This window comes from Emys orbicularis, chromosome 7 (assembly GCF_028017835.1).
Source record: "Emys orbicularis isolate rEmyOrb1 chromosome 7, rEmyOrb1.hap1, whole genome shotgun sequence".
Lineage (NCBI taxonomy): Eukaryota > Metazoa > Chordata > Testudines > Emydidae > Emys > Emys orbicularis.
This window is the reverse complement of record NC_088689.1, coordinates 13,612,828-13,631,193: the sequence shown is the minus strand read 5'-3', so window position 1 is coordinate 13,631,193 and position 18,366 is coordinate 13,612,828. Positions and strand designations below refer to the sequence as shown.

The 18,366-nt window shown below is 39.3% G+C and overlaps 1 protein-coding gene across 1 annotated transcript in view; it reads right to left on the bottom strand.

Moving 5' to 3' along the window:
* The window catches only part of ATRNL1 (attractin like 1), a 1,044,719-nt gene that overhangs the window by 549,246 nt on the left and 477,107 nt on the right, over positions 1-18,366 (bottom strand). The window lies entirely within an intron of this gene.

Genomic DNA, 18,366 nt, shown 5'->3' with positions numbered 1-18,366 from the left:
GCTCAAATCTTAAAAAATTCAGTTTGGTTTAATTCCTTATTTTTTAATTATGAATTAAAACACATAAATCTAACACTACGGTAGGACTTTGCCTGAAGAGTGAGATCTCATAGTGTCAATGAATCCACCACACTTTTATAGAAACTGTGCTATACATAGAATAAAACTATGTATTATACAATGTCTTTCATATGCAATGTATTCTAAAGTGCTTTACAAAGCAATGACTTACAGCAGATATCAGTACCTGTGCAAGGCTAATGTACCACACTCAGAATGTGGACGTTAGAATGTTTTAAAGTTACTGTGAAACAGCCAGCAACCTTTTCATTCACAGATATGCTTCCCCCATGTGTATTCTGAATAATATCTGCTGACTTTAGTAACAACAAATTTTCACTGCTTTTTACTCCTGTTAACCATGGAGTGCCAATTCAGCCAAAAAAAGGATGAATTGGATTTTATTCTGGTTCATAAATCATCAACAGAATATTAAGTTTCAATTATTTACACCTGTACAAACCCACTAAAAGCAATGGGGTTGCATAAATATAACTGATGGCCCAATTTCGCTTACAGAACATTTATAACAGATAATACTATGAGAATTTGTATTAGACAAAGAGAAATGGACAGATAGGCGGACAGACAAGAGAAGAAAAAAACACCAGCTTTATTCCCAGATGCCTGGTTTAGTTTGCAGGGCTGGTATTTAGATAAAATGATGACATATTTTTGTTTATAAAATAAACAAATGGAAATAATGGACACAGAAAAAACAGAACCTTATAGATGCTTTTCTTCACCCCACCCCATCAATGAGTCACTCTTCAGACAAGAATTAAATTCTTACTCTATGTGCTCTCTCTCCAAATATTTCACTTTTTATTAGCACTCCTTCATATTGTTTAATATTGGGTATGTTTCAAACCTTTTTCCTGAATGTTATTTCATCTATTTTGCTAATGTGCATTGTTGCCTTTCAGACCTCAAACAGGTTGCCCTTCTGTTTTCTGTCATTACTACCCTTTTATATCAAGACTATAGTAAATTACAGCTTACCATCAATGGGTTATATTTCGGGAAGAGTTTACATAAACTCCACACCCTAAAGAGAAAGAATAAATGAACAAAACAATGTCTCTTAGGCTATTATATACCTGCCTGGAATTGAGTTGATTCAGCCAATCAAAGAGATGCTGTACTCGATGATGTCCATATTCTAATAAGCAACTCCTTGGAATTTATGTAGCTCAGGATTCTATTATCTTAGACATAGAAAGCAACCTCTAGTTATTTAAAAACACATACAGAGGCTTTCATTGGAAAATCTTGCAAAGGCCTCTCAACATCCTTGCAAGGTAGGGAGGTATTACTGATTACTGTCCTCCTATGTTAAGTGATTCCTCCTAGTCAGAAGAAGAGTCAAAAATAGGTCCTGGGGTAAAGTCCTGTCCCCATGGACATCAATGGGGCCAAGATTTCACCCTACGAGCCTTGATTAGAATTCTAGCACTTTTTTTCTTGTAATGATAGCATTGGAAACATCAATCAGTGTAAACTGATCCTGAAAGGAACAGGGAACTGGGTGCCACTTCTGCATTAGTATGCTGGTGAAAGGATACCTAGAGATCCTTCCTCATGCCACACACTTCTTTTATGTAAAATGGGCAGTTATCTTTGGGCTGTACAAAGAACTACTTCACTGGTCCCCAAAATCCTTAGGCCAGCATTCTGCATAGTCAGATGATAACAGGAGCTGAGTGGCAGCAAAGAAATTGTTTCACCAGCCTGCCCCTAAATGCTGCAAACCAAGCTGCTATTTGGTACAATAAATCAATATATAAACAAGTAACAGCCAGACACACAGGAAAGCCAGTGTACCTACAGAGCTTGGGGTAGCATCATAATACTTTATTAGGTGCTTAAGGTATTTGGTGAGGCTAGTTTATAATTCCCTGGAAGGCCAGAATTGGTTTGTGTTGTTATTTTAGCTCAAGGCAAAGACTGTGTTTGTTTGGTGCTTTTTGTTCTTTTATATGTTGTGAGTAGTCAGTCTGCTAAGACCTATCTTTCCTCAAAGCATCCTGGGATTGTCTGATTCAAACTGCAATTTGTTCCACTAGCCTCTTTAAATACCAAAGAGATTTCTTTTTGAACAGCATTTATTCATACGATTCCACATATTCAAAAGACAATGACAGTTTGTAGTCATTATTGTTACTGTATTTAACAATAATAAAAATTGCCTCAATCCGTATCAAAGTCAATCAGTGTTAGATATAATTGTTGGAACTCATTATTCTAAGTCAAGCATGACAGTTTTACAATTACAGTAGGTATTTAGTTTAAACTAATGATGTCCCAAAAGAAAACTAGCAACATAAAGATCAGTAGCATAGAATCTAACTGCTGGGCCATTTCTTACAATTCAGCTAACACAAACAATTTCCAAATGCTAAAATTTATTGTTTCCAGTTTCATTTCAAGTTTCAACTTCAACTTAAAATACCTGGCAAATTTACGTTAACAGTATTAATACAAGTGCTACTTGTATTTATCACCTAAAATACTCTCCTTGAAATGTTCTTGAGCTTTAAACCCTTTTAAAGCATACCAAGGCTGCCATCTAGTGCTTTACAGTTATTTCTATTTCATTCTCTTTAGTAATTTCTTTTTGCAAAAAAAGTGGGTCCTGTACCAAGTTCTTATCACATTATATATAATCATATACAACAACAAATTTCCCAGGTGTGTGTGTATGTACACACACACACACACACACACAACCTATAAATAAATAGAAGTATACTTACACATGCACATAGGGTGGTTAAAAGCTTTGTTTTACCTTCTTACTGGTAGATATTACTGTTTTCAGCAGATATTGCCTATATTTACATTTCTTTACTAGCATTACAACCTTTCTAATAAGTACATCTGTGCTCAACTGATCTGATTACAGGAACTGAATAAGATAAATCCTATTATTTTCTGGAGAAACAATGGTCTGGATTCTTTTCTGGGTGCAGCAATAGGCAGCAGGGAGCTGGTTGTAGCTCCCTAATTCTCAGGTCAGGTCTATGCTCCAACATAGTTTAGAGAAGCCCCAGCAACTGGTAACAGCTCCCAGCATGCCATTAACTAGCTGAGAATAGCTAGAGTACAGCAGCCTTTCACCTAAATCTCCCATCTGCCTATGGCACATTCCCTTCATGAGCTGGCTATGCCAGCTGAGGATTCCCTGAAGAATTTTCAGCTAGAAGATTCTCTGCTCTTATGAGCTGCTAGAGCAGGACAAAGGGCCTCGATCATTGGAGAAAATCTAGGATTGTCTACAATGAGTTCTTTCAATGGGTTTAATTTTCTTTTGAGGAGCCTACAAGAACAAATATGGGCACAGTTCATCTAAAAGGAGAGATACTTTTTAAAGAATTCTGAAATACCACCTTGAGCTGTGCTGCCATCAGATCACATAGGCTATACAAAGTCAGGCCTGGTCAATACTTGAACCATAGTTCTTCATTGCTAAAGAAAGTAGCGCTAGTGAATTAATAAATGGAACTCTTCCCACCAAGTCAGTATGGAACCAGTGTTTCAACATGGTACACAGGGATACTATGCAGTTGTGACACCTTTTAAATGGCACATAAAACAGATTCCAACCACTTTTGGTCATGAACGTTCTCACTGTTTTCTCAAAAACATGTGCCTAGTTTCTGGTGTCTTGGACAAATGCTAGTTTAGGTAATTACATTCTCCCTATACTCTGAAATGCCTACATCCCTTCACAGTTATACACTGTTGGGGTGCACTGTTAAATATCTGCATTTCACTTGAGAGATGGCTGTCATTCACAGGCGTTCTTGTTCATCTAGCTTATGAATTCATTCAGGATCAAATGGTGCTGTGATATTGTATATGCAAGTTATTTCAGAAATGTCATCCTTCATTAATCCTAAATACTACGACTTCAATCTTAGGAACAGTAATGATCTCAGAAGGATAGTAAGCTTAGCACTAATTCTAGCCAGAAAACGAGAATTCTATATACAAGATTTCTAAAGTGCCCCCAAAGACATTTTGTTTAGTTTTTACTCTGAAGTTCCAGACATCAAACTTCATTTATTAGAAAGTCGTATTTCCTCTTACCAGTTATATAAGTAGTAAGCTGAATTTTCATTAAATGAGGTATGAACAATGAATATGTGGGTTTTTTCCTTATAGCAAATAAATTGCTTATCGATTGTTGAAACACTTGACATTAAAATATTTGAATAGCATCAGTAGATCAGCTAGCCATTTCCCCCCTGCAGAGCAAGGTGTAGGAATCCTAAGGGTTACTGCACTCCAAGGCTGTAGTAAAAGCCACACGAGGCTGCTCAGCCAGAGGCAGGATTTTTCCCTTCTTCCCTTGTCCCCTGCAAAGATCGCCAGAGTTGATCTCAAGTCTTTTTACTGAATGCACTTTCCATGCCTCCTTCCCCACCCACAGAGAAGGAAAAAAAGCCTTCCTCTTTGTAAATTGCTGACATACTAAGGGAATTGCTTGCTACTATCCTTCCTGTATGCATACCAAGGAAACAGGTGATAATTTTGTAAGCTATAAAGTTTTATTGCCAAGAGTTGGGAATGACATTACACACAGGTGTCAAAACCATAAATTAATTATGCAAGTCCACCCCCTAAAAGTGGCAATAAAATCTTTAACAGCTCACCTAATTATCACATATTTTGTTTCTGCCACATTTTTTTAAAAAGCTATTAGGGAAACATTTAATAACATTTTTAAAAATGTATTTGTACTCTTGTTTTCCACCACTTGTAAATTTGGGTTGCCTTAGTTATGAGTCTTTGGGGACTCGCTAACTCTGCTTTCCTGACATCCTATTTTCTCTCTGCATGTCTAATATGTCTCACTGGAATTAACAGTTAAGAGTTGCAACAAGCCAGCACGGCAAGTATTTTGTGGTTGCACTGGCTCTTGAGGCTTCTCCAGACCTACCTACCTTCCTTTCTTTGTGCACCTACAGTTACAGGAGCTCTTCTGAAGTTGCAAATGACGCTTCACCAGGACTGCCCACCTGTAATTCCCCATTCCCATGTTTCCAGACTAATTACAGGAGTGTTTGTGGAGATACAGTAAAGAAAATTTCACATTTCAGTCGGTGCTCTTATTGGTTGACAGAGTAGTAGTAAATAAGTACTATCACTAGTTTTGAGAGCACAGTGGACAAATGTTAAGATCAGTATTAAAACCTTTGCCCCAATTCATGCAAAGAGTATAAAATGTCCAAAAATAAAGTACCAATACAATGTGCTTGCTGGTTTGTAATAAGGACCATTGTTTGAGAATGTAATAGTCTTACATTCTAGTAAGAATAGCATACCCACATACTAGCTGGATACTTTACAAGCACAAGTCTGAGCTGACTGCTTTACCAATGATTGGCAAAGCCATGGGTTTGGCATCTCTTCCCAGATTAAGCCTCTTGTTTTGTATGTTTTTAGTCCTTTTAATCGCCCTCTATTTTCCCCCCTAAACTGCATTAGTTGCTATGGAAACAAGGCTATCACTGGTATGGGTGGACTTGGAACTTTTCACAAATGATAATTTATGTAATGATTTGGGATGGATAGGCAGATTAAATAGGTAGAGAGAGAGAGATACTGATTGACCTTGGGAATGGAGATAAAATAAGGTCTGGACATTCACTCATCCTCTTTTAACTTCAGCTTTTTGTTCTCAGAATCATAGACTCAGAGAATATTAGGGTTGGAAGAAACCTCAGAAGGTCATCTAGTCCAATCCCCTGCTCTTCTTGTTTTTTTTTGTTTTTTAAGGGTTAGACATGTGTGGTTAACCCAATACCTACATATATATTCAGAGGCAGGGCTTCTTGTGGAGAGAGGGGAAAGGTGCTCAAGCAATAAGTCTTCTCTTTTCAGAAAGCCAGGAAGCCTTCAGCCACTAACAGTGTTATGTCTTCTTCATAAGTGATCTGCTCTTCCCAACCTCAATCCATCCTTGAATCTCAATCATCTTCAAGGCAAGCAGGTGGGTGGCCGCTTCTCTCCTGCTCCATTTCAGTTTGACTCAGAACTCTTCATCAGGTCCTGTTGCTCTCATGACTATCAAATTTGAAGGTGGTTCTGGTTTATACCAGAGAGGTCCATGGTGTTTGTAAAACCCCAAGTCTCAGGATGGGTAGTTTGTGGGGATTGAACCTTGACCTCTGAATGTAAAAGCATGAACATTTACTGCTAAAGGGACTTGATTTAATACACTGAAGGCAGTAATGGATTCATAAAACCTGTTATGTGGTCCAATGGCCAAGATTGGATTAAACTGGGTTACATATGCATTATCCCTTCTTGCCTCTATTGCTATAAAACATTAATATCCTATTGGAATAGGGAGGAGGCAGATCTTGCTCATTCCAGTATTTTATAATTCTGTGATGCAGTCCTCTGTGCTGCACTAGAAACCAAAAATGCTGCTAAATTTGAAAGCAAAGAGATCTCCAGGACCCAGTGGAAAACTACATGACTCTTCCCCTGCCCAAACACCACAGTGCTGTGCCTGACAAACTTGAAAAAGAGACAAGAGACCAGAGGCATGAGTTGTCTGTCAGACCACTATTAACAGGTAGCATGACTTCTAGTCTGCTCTCGGGCCTCCCTTGCCTGCCTTCTCTTCCCTTTTTTCCATCAATATGGTTGCTGATTCCCTCCATTGCTCTTAATTCTTTTGCACCGCTCTCACATCACATCGGAAGGTTTTCTCTGCCAACCCCCAGCCCTTGCTCACCACAACATCCACTTCCTCCTGCACCCATGCTGCAGAGCGTCTCTGGCACAAATCCAGGGTGGACTGATTTTAATAAAAGTGATTTAAATCACTGATTTTAATCAGGATTTAAATCAGCAAGCAGGAAACCTTGAATTAAATCATCAATATTAATCTTGTTTTATGTTTGTACTTCCTAGTTATTTTCCTAAAGAAAGATGGATTGTCATAGATTGGTAACCATTAAAACATGTTGATTAGCACCTAAAGAGAGCCTTTACACTAAATTTGGTGCTTCTTTTGACTAACCAGGAGAATACACCAAATCTATTCACATTTATTTAAGCAATTATATAACTTAATTTACATTTATTCAGATTCTTAATTTTTACTATGAAAATGGTTAATGAAGCATTTATTATTTTACTAGATGATTAATGTTTTACTTGTGATTTCTCTCAAGCTTTATTTGGATGAAAATTAAAATTCAATTCAAAATGCACAGGCTCCCATAGTCTCACATCTGGATTACTCGAACATCCTTTTCTCTGCAAATGCAATTTTATCCTGCTCATATCCATTCAGAATGCTGCTGCAAATGGTCTTCCAGCTCACTGCTTTGATGTCACTCCTCTCTTTGTAACCCCCCCTTCTCTACTGTATAAAACATAACCTATTTGTCTTCATTCAGTATTGAGATATTGACTCCCACCTCTGGTCAGCGCATAATCTCAGCCTGCATCACCCACTTGTTAAATTTTCCTACAAACACCTTTGTGCTTTCTCCCACGCTGGCCCTCGTGCTTGGGGGGTACTTCCTGTAAACACCCGCAAAGCCATTTCACTGTTCTACTTCAAACCCCTCCTTAGAACTCTCCATTGCTGTGATGCCTACAAAAACTTGAAAACTGTCATATTACTGGTGTGGTGAGATCACTACCTGATCAATATTGTCTCATTGTTTCCTTGTACTTTCCCATTGGTCTGTCTGCATCAATCTGTAGTCTCTTATCTGATGCTTAAATTATAAATTCTTTGGGGAAGGGCTGTATTTTTGTTCTGTGTTTGTACAATGCCTAGCACTATAGGGTCCTGGTCCAAGAATGGGGTTCCCAGAGGCTACAACAATACATATAACAACAATAAAAGTGAATAGAAGAAGTTAAGAAACAAAAGGCACTGGTTATATATGTTTCTCTTTTAGAATATGCCTACACTGCCACTGGAAGTGTGCTTCCCAGCATGGTTAGACAAACACACCCTAATTCTGCTCAAGCTAGCGTGCTAAAAATAACAGTGTAGCCAGGGATGGCATGGGCAATGGCTCGGGCTAACTGCCTGAGTATGTATCCAGGGGGTCCAGGAGGGATTGTACTCAGAGGGCTACCCAATGTGCCACCCATGCTATCCCCATATACATGCCTTTTTTAGCATGCTAGCTTAGGCAGAGCTAGTGTAATTCTTTCTACCCACACTGGGAAACATGCCCTTAGACTGCTATATGTTCTTATGTGGCTGGTACAGGAAAGATTTTCATCTGGGGTGGGGTGAGAGGGTGTATGTAGAAAGAATGGTATGAAGAATCGACTTCTGACTGCTCTGAACCCAGTAACAAATGCCACTGTGGCCGAGCCCCCATAGGAAAGAAAGAATGCTCTTCAAATTCAGCCAGAGAGAGGACAATCAGCTATGACCTCCTAGGGTATGTCTACACAGAAATTAAACACCAGCAGCTGGCCCAGATCAGCTTACTAGAGTTCGCAGGGCTTGGGCTGTGGGGCTGTAAAACTGCTGTGTAGACATTCAGGCTTGGGCTAGAGCCCAAGCTCTAGGACCCCGCAAAGTGGAAGGGTCCCAGAGCTCGGGCTCCAGGTGAGCCCAAACATCTACACAGCAATTTTTAGCCCCACAGCCTGAGCCCCACGAGCCTCAGTCAGCTAACCCAAGCCAGCCATAGCCGTGCTGCTAGTCTTTTATTCCAGTGTAGATGTACCCCTAGAGTGGACGAGAGGAAGACATGATGTTCTCTGGAGAGGAAGAGAAGAACCATTAGTCCCTAGGAAAAAAATCTGTATAGAGAGATAAAGGGAGAGACAGTATGACTGGGTGAGTGGAGTGACTGGATGGATGAGAAATTATTTTGGATAAAAATGAAAAAAATTGATCTGTGAACCACAGAGAGAATAAAATAGAAACCTGTGATATAATTGGTTTTCTTTTATAAAGATTGATTTTCAAAATACAACACAATTGGGATACACTTTCAGAGGAGCCTTAAACTGGTCTCTGCTTGAGCACACACATTTTTTGAGCAGCAATATACCACCGATAGATTCTAACATCTATGTAGGTAGGCAATACCATTTACATCCATTAAAACCATTTCTTTTGTACATGTAAAGTCATGCACACACAGGTGTCAGAACTGATCAACTGCACACACAAATGTTAGTGTTCCAAATGTAGTACCGCAGATGTTACACTCAAATTTCTGCACTTGTACAGACCATATTTTGCAAAACTGTGCCCTTAAAATTTAGGCTAGAAGTAAGAAATATCAAGAAGTTCATGTAGGAAGGTATAGTCTCCTTTCAACGCATTGAAGCATCAAAGAGCTAACATTCTACACACTACACAACAAACCCTATTTAACAATTGTTGTAAATTTAAAATCTTAGTTTTGTTAAAAATTTGGTTTAGCCATCAATGAAAGCTCATTTTAGAGCATTCAATCTGAATGCAATCCATGTTAGAACCATAAAAATAGCACCTATCCCACCGATTTCTACCGATCTGTCTAAAACCTTAGACTGTAAGGTCTCTTTCTGCTACTGGTTCATTTGCACCCAGGAGCACTGATTCTGAAAGCAGTATTTCAGTTGCTTATGTATGAAGAACTAATCCAGCCATTTGGATGCTTTCTTTACTGATATACGTCACATTGGCTGAGTTACCAAAGGACAAAAGAACAATAAATGCATCATGACAAAATGTTGTATTTACAGCCTGTGTACATGCATAGCTCAGCTGCACAACCATCTCTTGCCTACACTCTGAATTCATTTATGTGCACCAAATCAGCCTGCAGTTATTCACTAAAATGTTGGCTTATAACACAATGGTTTAGGAATATGTAGACTTCCTACCAGAAGCACAAAGCCACAGTCCTGAACTGAATTTATAATACATATACCAGAGTATTTACATTGTGTTGAATTGAAGCCTATATAAAATAGCACATTTTAAATTTACAGAGCTTGCTCTTTTGTATAGAGCTAGTCTTTCTTATGATATGTCAAATACCTAATTTGGTAATGAGAGATGCCAGTATTCGTGATGTTCTTGGAAACATCTCATATACTTAAAAAACATTTGATGAAACTTACATCTCTTCAAACATTTTGAGCATTTTCTTAATTATCAAATCTCTTGTATGTTTAAACAACGTTTTTTTCCTTCACGGCTTGCCATTTCTCCTTTTTCAATCATGCAGTGAAGTCATAACGAAGCAATTATGAAATCACAATCATTTCCGTAGCAGCAACAGCCTGTGCTCCTCATAAAAACTAGATACTGAAAAGACCTAATGCATCGCCTAGTGCAGCTCCCTGCCTATGCAGGATTGGATCATTCCCCAATTCTACATTTATCAGTGTACTGTTCAATTAATTTTAAATATCACAAGTGATGAGGCTGCCACCACTTCTCTTGGGAGACTGTTCTACAACCTAGAATAATCTAGTACAGTAGATTATGTTGCCAGAATTATTTTTTCTGCTGTTTAACCTAAATTTTCAATTTTAAAATTTCATCTCATTACTTCCAGTTTACTTATACCATGCTGAATAATTATTATTCTTCCTTAATATAATACCCTTCAAATAACTGTAAATTGAGCTTTGACACTCAAAGCTGGGTGGTAAATGGCAGGTTTGACACTGGGTGGTAAATGGCTAGAACTGATATGTCCAAGCTGCGTTTCTTCAGTATTGGTCAGATTATTGCATGTTTGAAGAAGGAATATAAGACTCCTTCTCTGAATGAAATTATGACTATTTTGGTCAGGTGTGGCAACAGTTGTTCATGATGCTGTTTCACAAGCCAAGAAAGGCATCCAATATCCTGTACCAAACTAACCAATTCCTGATGGCTAGATTGAGGGACAGATGGAGACAGTTGACATTTTACCCATTTATATATTTTTAAAAGCAAATTATATACGTATATAAAACTAACCATAGTTGGGAAGTTTTGTTTTGCTTGATGTGACTTTTATGCAAACGAATGATGTAATTTCCGTATAACCATTAACTTAAAGTTATGGTTAACACACTATGCCCTGAGCAGTGGCAGACACAGGTCAGGGAGTTGTACAAAACTTGGCAGCTCCAGCTGGATGTCTGAGGGTATCTGGGGTGGTACCTGGGTAAGTGCCCCCTGGGGCTCTTGATATGGCTGGGTAGGAAGTGGGGGGAGCTCTTAGAGTTTAGGTGGCTCATAGGGAATAGAGGGTGCTGGGACTGTTGGAGAAATCTGGGGTTCCTTGGGGTTAGAGGGTTACAAGGGGGCAGTGGGAGCTGGAAATCCTAGGAGACAAGGACTCATAGGAGGCTACTGAGCCCCCTGGGGGTGGGAGGGCTAAAAGGTGCTAAACATGCGGAGGCTGCTGACTGATAGGGGGCTGTTCAAGCAGCTGGGGTTGGACTGCTGGGGTGGCTGCACTGGTGGGAGCCAGATGTGGCTAGCCACAGGGGGAAGAGGAAGGGAGCCTGAGGCCATGATGGGACCCCTCATCTTGCACTGCTACAATTGCATTATCTTCCAGTCGCTAAGGCTATCTACAGGCTGCTCATTCTTTGCCCTAATCTATCGTGGAGAGCAGGGAGAAGCAGAATCTGGCTCCGTGTTCAGCAAGTACCACAGTGGCCTCTGACAGACAAAAGACACAACTGCAGCAAATGCCTGCTGCTTTCCAGTTGGATTGTGAGATGCCAGTTGAGTCATGACAAAGCATGACAGGGATGCCAGATGCGTGATACTTGGCAGCCCTGCATATTTGATTATATCCATATGCTTCCAGCCTGTGTATGTTGCTTATCTTCTTAGGTCTCGATCCTGCAACGTGCTGTGCCAGTGTAGCATTCCAAAGACTTCAGTGGGCATCAGTGAGGATGCTGCAGATCTGGGCCTTAAACTGTAGGCTTTTGGGGGCAGAGAGCATGTTTTAATAGAGTTTGTAATGCACCTAGAGCAACAGGACTCCAATTCTGAGGAAGGCCTCTAGGCAATACTGTTGTATAAATACTGAAAACAGCAACGACAATGTCTGGTAAAATAAACTATATGCCACTAATGTTTACAGGATCAGCCCCTTTGGACAAGACATTATATTAAGGGCTCAATCCCGCAAAATGCTGAGAACCCCTGTGAGGTTCCGAGTGTACTCAATTTCCATTACATTTAAAGAAAATTGAGGGTCACTAAATACTTTATAGGAGTGCTCAGCATCATACAGGATCAAGGCATGAGGCCTCAGTTCAGGAAAGTATCCCTATTCGGGATAGCAGTTACACACATGCTTAAAGATAAAGTTAAGCACATACAGTAACTCCTCACTTAACGTTGTAGTTACGTTCCTGAAAAATGCAACTTTAAGTGAAATGATGTTAAGCGAATCCAATTTCCCCATAAGAATGAATGTAAATGGGGGGGGTTAGGTTCCAGGGAGGTGGGAGGTGCCCCTGCCTTACTCCACACAGGCACAGCCCGCTGGCACTGGAGACAATGAGGCAGGCAAGGAGGCTGAAGGTGCTGTAGGCTAGGAGAAGCACATTGCGCAGCAGCAGCAGCAGCTTCCCCTACTCTGCAAGCACCAGGGGCGGTGGGCTCAACCCTTGGCCTGCCCACGCCACCCCTTCCCCTAAGCCCCCACCCTTAACCCGCCTCTTCTTCCTCCCCCTTTACTCTGCATGCGGCATCCTCGCTCCTCCCCCCCCCCCGCCCGCGGCAATCAGCTGGTTTGCGGCGTTCGGGAGGCAGGGGAGGGAGGGGAAGCCTGCGCGCCGAGTCCTCGTTCCTCCCCCCTCCCTCCTGAACGCCGCAAGCCAGCTGATTGCCGCGGACAGGAGGCGGGGGGAGGAGGGGGAAGGCGCTGATCCACAGGGTCTGCTGGCAGGCGGGAGGCGCTGTGGGGGAGGGGTGTAGGGGAGCTGATAGGGGGCTGCCAGCTGCAGACAAAGCAGGCAGCCAAACGACGTTATAGCGAAGCATTGCACAACTTTAAATGGAGCATGTTCTGTAATTGAGCAGGGACGTAAGATCGAAACAACGTTAAGCGAGAGGACGTTAAGTGGGGAGTTACTGTACATAGGTGCGGTTCTGAAGAGGGATGAATGTAAGTATATGTTTAAGTGATTTACTGAATCGAGGTCCTATTATACTACTAGTGTTTTTCACTTCCATCCATTAACTTTGAAACACTATCAATAAAGCAATCAAGTTTGCATGGAAGGTTTATTCCTTAAGACCAAGCTACTTATTGCTCTTGGATTTCTGTTTAGTGTTTTCCCCCCTCAATATTTACTTCATCTTTGTACAATAATCATTCTTTTGCTTTAACAAACAGGAATAATTCCTCATCACAGCAGGAACAAGCAAAAGGAGAAGATATATTTTGAAGGAAAAAGCTATTATACAGACACACGAATCTTAGACAGTAGCAAATGGAACATACACAAATACCGGCCACATACGTGTCTTCTTAAAAAATAAAGTGATCTTTTATTCCAAAATGCCATTCTGGTAAAGTGATATTTTAAAATATTTATCTAATTTACTTAGACAATCTGTGTGTGTGTGTGTGTGTGTGTGTGTGTGTATATATATATATATAATGTTTTAAATGGATGACTCAGCTGATTATCTACTATTAACTACAAATTGTTATGGAAATCTTAGGTAAATTATTCACAAATTAATAGGAACATATTTAGTTTTTCAACTATAATGTATTACCCATTAACTGTAAGAAACAAAGCATCTATTTCATTTAAGTCCTTGCAGGTTCCTTATTTTCACCAGATTAGATAATGTTGAAAGTGTTTACAACTAATAGATTTTAAATTATTAAAATTGTTAAAAGACTTATTAATCCAAAACCACAAGATCTTTAAATATTTTAAAATTTGACAGAAGACAAATAGCTCTAGTGAGTTAAAGGTGAAAGGCTATCTTGGATATAGCACAATTTCTCTCAGACTATCAAGAAGATTTATAGACCCAAGCTGCTATAGGATAGTAAGGAATAAGGTCTTTCTTGGAGGTGTCTGAGGTATACATATCTTATTACTGTCATTTATTTTCCATCTCTTAAATTTAACTGCATTTATTTTTAAAGAACAAAATAATTTTTTAAGCGCCTACCCAAAATGTATGCATAAAGAAAAAACTCTCTCTGTATAGTGCTTTTTTAACCGTACAAACCTCTCCAGTTCTCTTTATCTAGCTTTGCCTTTAGATAGTTAATAAAATTAATGGATACAAAAATTTAACCCTTCAAAAATTGGAATTTCTATTTTTTAAATAAGAAAAATTTTTGCTGTGTAAATATTGAATTTTTGCAGTTGCTTTTGTTTGATCAAGAACACCGTAGGACACAGTTTTACTTTGCATTTTCAATTAGGTCTATTACCTGAAAACTGCAACCTCTACTAACAGTACCTCGGAAACCAGGTATTTGAGAATTAACCTTGACTGAGAGATCTTACACTTGAACTTCAGCTTTTCTGTGAGAAATATGACTTTCTTTAATAACTGGCAACTGAAGTAAACAGTTTCCAGACCTAATGATCTGCCCAAAAGACAGTATAGTCAGACGTGTGTTCAGCTGCTGTGAATCACAGGATCATAGGATTGGAAGGAACCTCAAGAGGTCAACTTGTCCAGTCCCCTGCACTCATGGCAAGACTAAGTATTATCTAGACCATCCCTGACGGGTTTGTTTTACCTGCTCTTAAAAATCTCCAATGATGGAGATTCCACAACCTTGGTAGGCAATTTGTTCCAGTGCTTAACCACCTTGACAGTTAGGAAGTTTTTCCTAATGTCCAACCTAAACTGCCCTTGCAGCAGTTTAAGCCCATTGCTTCTTGTCCTATCCTTGTCCAGAGGTTAACAGAACATTTTTTCTCCCTCCTCCTTGTAACAACCTTTTTATGTACTTGAAAACTGTTATGTCCCCACTAAACTAAACAAACCCAATTTTTTCAATCTTCCCACAAAGGTCATGTTTTCTAGACCTTTAATTATTTTTTTTGCTCTTCTCTGGACTTTCTCCAATTTGTCTACATCTTTCCTGAAATGTGGCACCCAGAACTGGACACAATGCTCCAGTTGAGGCCTAATCAGCATGGAGTAGAGCAGAAGAATTACTTCTTGTGTCTTGATTACAAAACTCCTGCTAATACATCCCAGAATTATGTTTGCTTTTGCAATAGTGATACACTGTTCACTCACATTTAGCTTGTGATCCACTATGACCCCCAGATCCCTTTCCATGGAATTCCATCCCAGGTAGTCATTTTCAATTTTGTATGCGTGTAACTGATTGTTCCTTCCTGATTGCTTAATTGTTTGCTCCATTATCTTTCCAGGTACTAAAGTTAAGCTGACTGGTCTGTAATTCCCCGGGGTTGTCCTTACTTCCCTTTTTATAGATTGGAAATACATTTGCCCTTTCTGGTCCTCTGGAATCTCTCCCATCTTCCACGACTTTTCAAAGATAATTGCTAATGTCTCAGATATCTCCTCAGTCAGCTCCGTGAGTATTCTAGGATGTATTTCATCAGGCACTGGTTACTTGAAGACATCTAAGTTACTATCAACTTGTTATTTCCCTATCATAGCCTCTGATCCTACCTTATTTTCACTGGCATTCACTATGTTATACCTTCAATCGCTACTAACCTTTGTGGTGAAAACAAACAAAAAATTCATTTAGCACTTCCGCTATTTCCACATATATTATTGTTCCCTCCCACCATTAAGTAATGGGCCTACCCTGTCCTTGGTTTTCTTCTTGCTTCTAATGTATTTGTAGAATGTTTTCTTGTTACCCTTTATGTCTCTAGCTAATTTAGTTTTGTTTTGTGCCCTGGCCTTTCTAATTTTGTCCCTACACACTTGTGTTATTTGTTTATATTCATTCTTTGTAATTTGATCTAGTTTCCACTTTTTGTAGGACTCTTTTTTGAGTTTCAGATAATGGAAGATCTCCTTGTTAATCCAGGGTGGTCTCTTGCCATACTTCCTATCTTTCCTATGCAGTGGGAGTTTCCTCTTCTGCCCTTAATAATGCCTCTTTGAAAAACCGCCAACTGTCTTGAACAGTTTTCCCCCTTAGACTTGCTTCCGATGGGATCTTACCTACCAGCTCCCTGCATTTGCTAAAGTTTGCCTTCTTGAAATTCATTACCTTTACTGTGCTGTTTTCCCTCCTCCCAGTCCTTAGAAAAATGAACTCTACTATTTCATGATCATTTTCACCTAAGCTGCCCTTACACTTTCAAATTCTTAACCAGTTCCTACCTATTTGTCTAAATCAAATCTAGAACAGCTTCTCCCAGTGCTTACGTGCTTTATAGTAGCTTTCTCCTCCTTCTGAAATTAAAAATGGTCCCCAATACATTCCAATACTATGTCTATATTATAGTATGTCTTGTTATTTTATTTTGTAAAAAATACCGTACCAGGTGCAGGCCAGTTAAATCGCAACATGAAAGTATTAAATAAACAAACAACATTTATTTATAAGGTGGCCTATGACTAAAAAGTTCTGCAGTAAAAGTTTCATGTACAGCCTCCAATTTCTAAAATACAAAATATGGTCTAAAATTAAAAGAAACCTTAGAAATACAGCCACTTCTCTTAGCGTCATATTCTCAGATGCAGGTCTAAGTTGTGTGTGTGGGCGGGGGAAATAATAAAAACTTGGGGCCAGATTCTGTCTGATGTTATGCAGGTATATGCAGAAGTCTTGAGAGAGGAAGCATGCCATCTTCTCACATTTGCATCCTTTTATTATAATTTAATATTGATATTGTGATAGCACCTAGAAGCCTCAACCAGGACATTCCCGCGCAGGGTAAAAGAGGCAGTTTGAGGCAAAAAGGCATTCCTTGAAAATTGGATGTCAAATCCTAGTCAGGAAGATAGACAGGAGCATAAACCCTGGTAAGTCAATTATGAAAGTATAATTAGGTAGGTCAAAATTAATTTGAAGAACAAAACCCAACAATTTTTAAAAGTATATCAGAAGCAAAAAATCTTCCAAACAATCAGTGGGGCCACTGGACAATCAAGGTGCTATAGGAGCATTCAAGGAAAACAAGACCATTGTGGAGAAGCTAAATGAATTCTTTGCATCAGTTTTCACTGCAGAGGATGTGAGGAAGATTCCCACACCTGAGTCATTTTTAACCTCGGAAATACTAACTTTGATATGTAAACTATCGCTTACACCATCCTCTATACCAGATGATTGGAAGATAGCTAATGTAAGACCAATTTTTTTAAAAGGCCGTAGAGGCAATTCTGGCAATTATAGGCCAGTAACCCTAACTTCAGTACCAGGCAAATTGGTTGAAATTATAGTAAAGAATAGAATTATCAGACACACAGATGAGTACATTATGCTGGGGAAGAGTCAACATGACTTTTGTAAAGAGAAATCATGTCTCACCAATCTATTCAAATATTTTGAGGGTGACAACAAGCATGTGGATAAGGGTGATCCAGTTAGAGTGTACTTAGACTATCAAAAAGCTTTTGACAAGGTCCCCCACCAAAGGCTCTTCAACAAAGTAAGCAGGGTAGGAATAAATGGTCAGTTTTCACAATGGAAAGTGATAAGTAGCAGGGTCTCCCAAGGATCTGTACTGGGACCTGTGCTGCTCAACATATTCATAAATGATCTGGAAAAGGAGGTGAACAGTGAGGTAGCAAAAATTCAAGGAAGTCTGAAGCTGAATGTGAAGAGTTACAAAGGGATCTCACAAAACTGGGTGACCAGGCAATAAACTGGCAGATGATTTCAGTGTAGACAAACGCAAAGTAATGCACATTGGAAACAATTCTAATTATACATATAAAATGACGGGGTTTAAATTAGCTGTTACCACTCAAGAAAGATCTTGGAATCCTTGTGGACAGTTCTCTAAAAACATCTGCTCAATGTGCAACGGTAGTCAAAAAAGCTAAGTGAATGTTAGGAATCAGGAGGAAAGGGATCAATAATTAGAGAAAATACAATAATGTCACTATATAAATACATCGTATGCCCAAACCTGGAGTACTGCATACAGTTCTGGTTGTCTCATCTCAAAAATGATATATTAAAATTGGAAAAGGTACAGAGAGAAAGGCAACAAAAATTATTCAGGGTATGAAAGAGCTTATATAAAATGAGAGATTAAAAAGACTAGGGCTCTTTAGCTTGGAAAAGAGATGACCGAGATGATAGAGGTCTATAAAATCAAGAAAGGTGTGGAGAAAGTGAATAGGCAGTGTTATTTACCCCT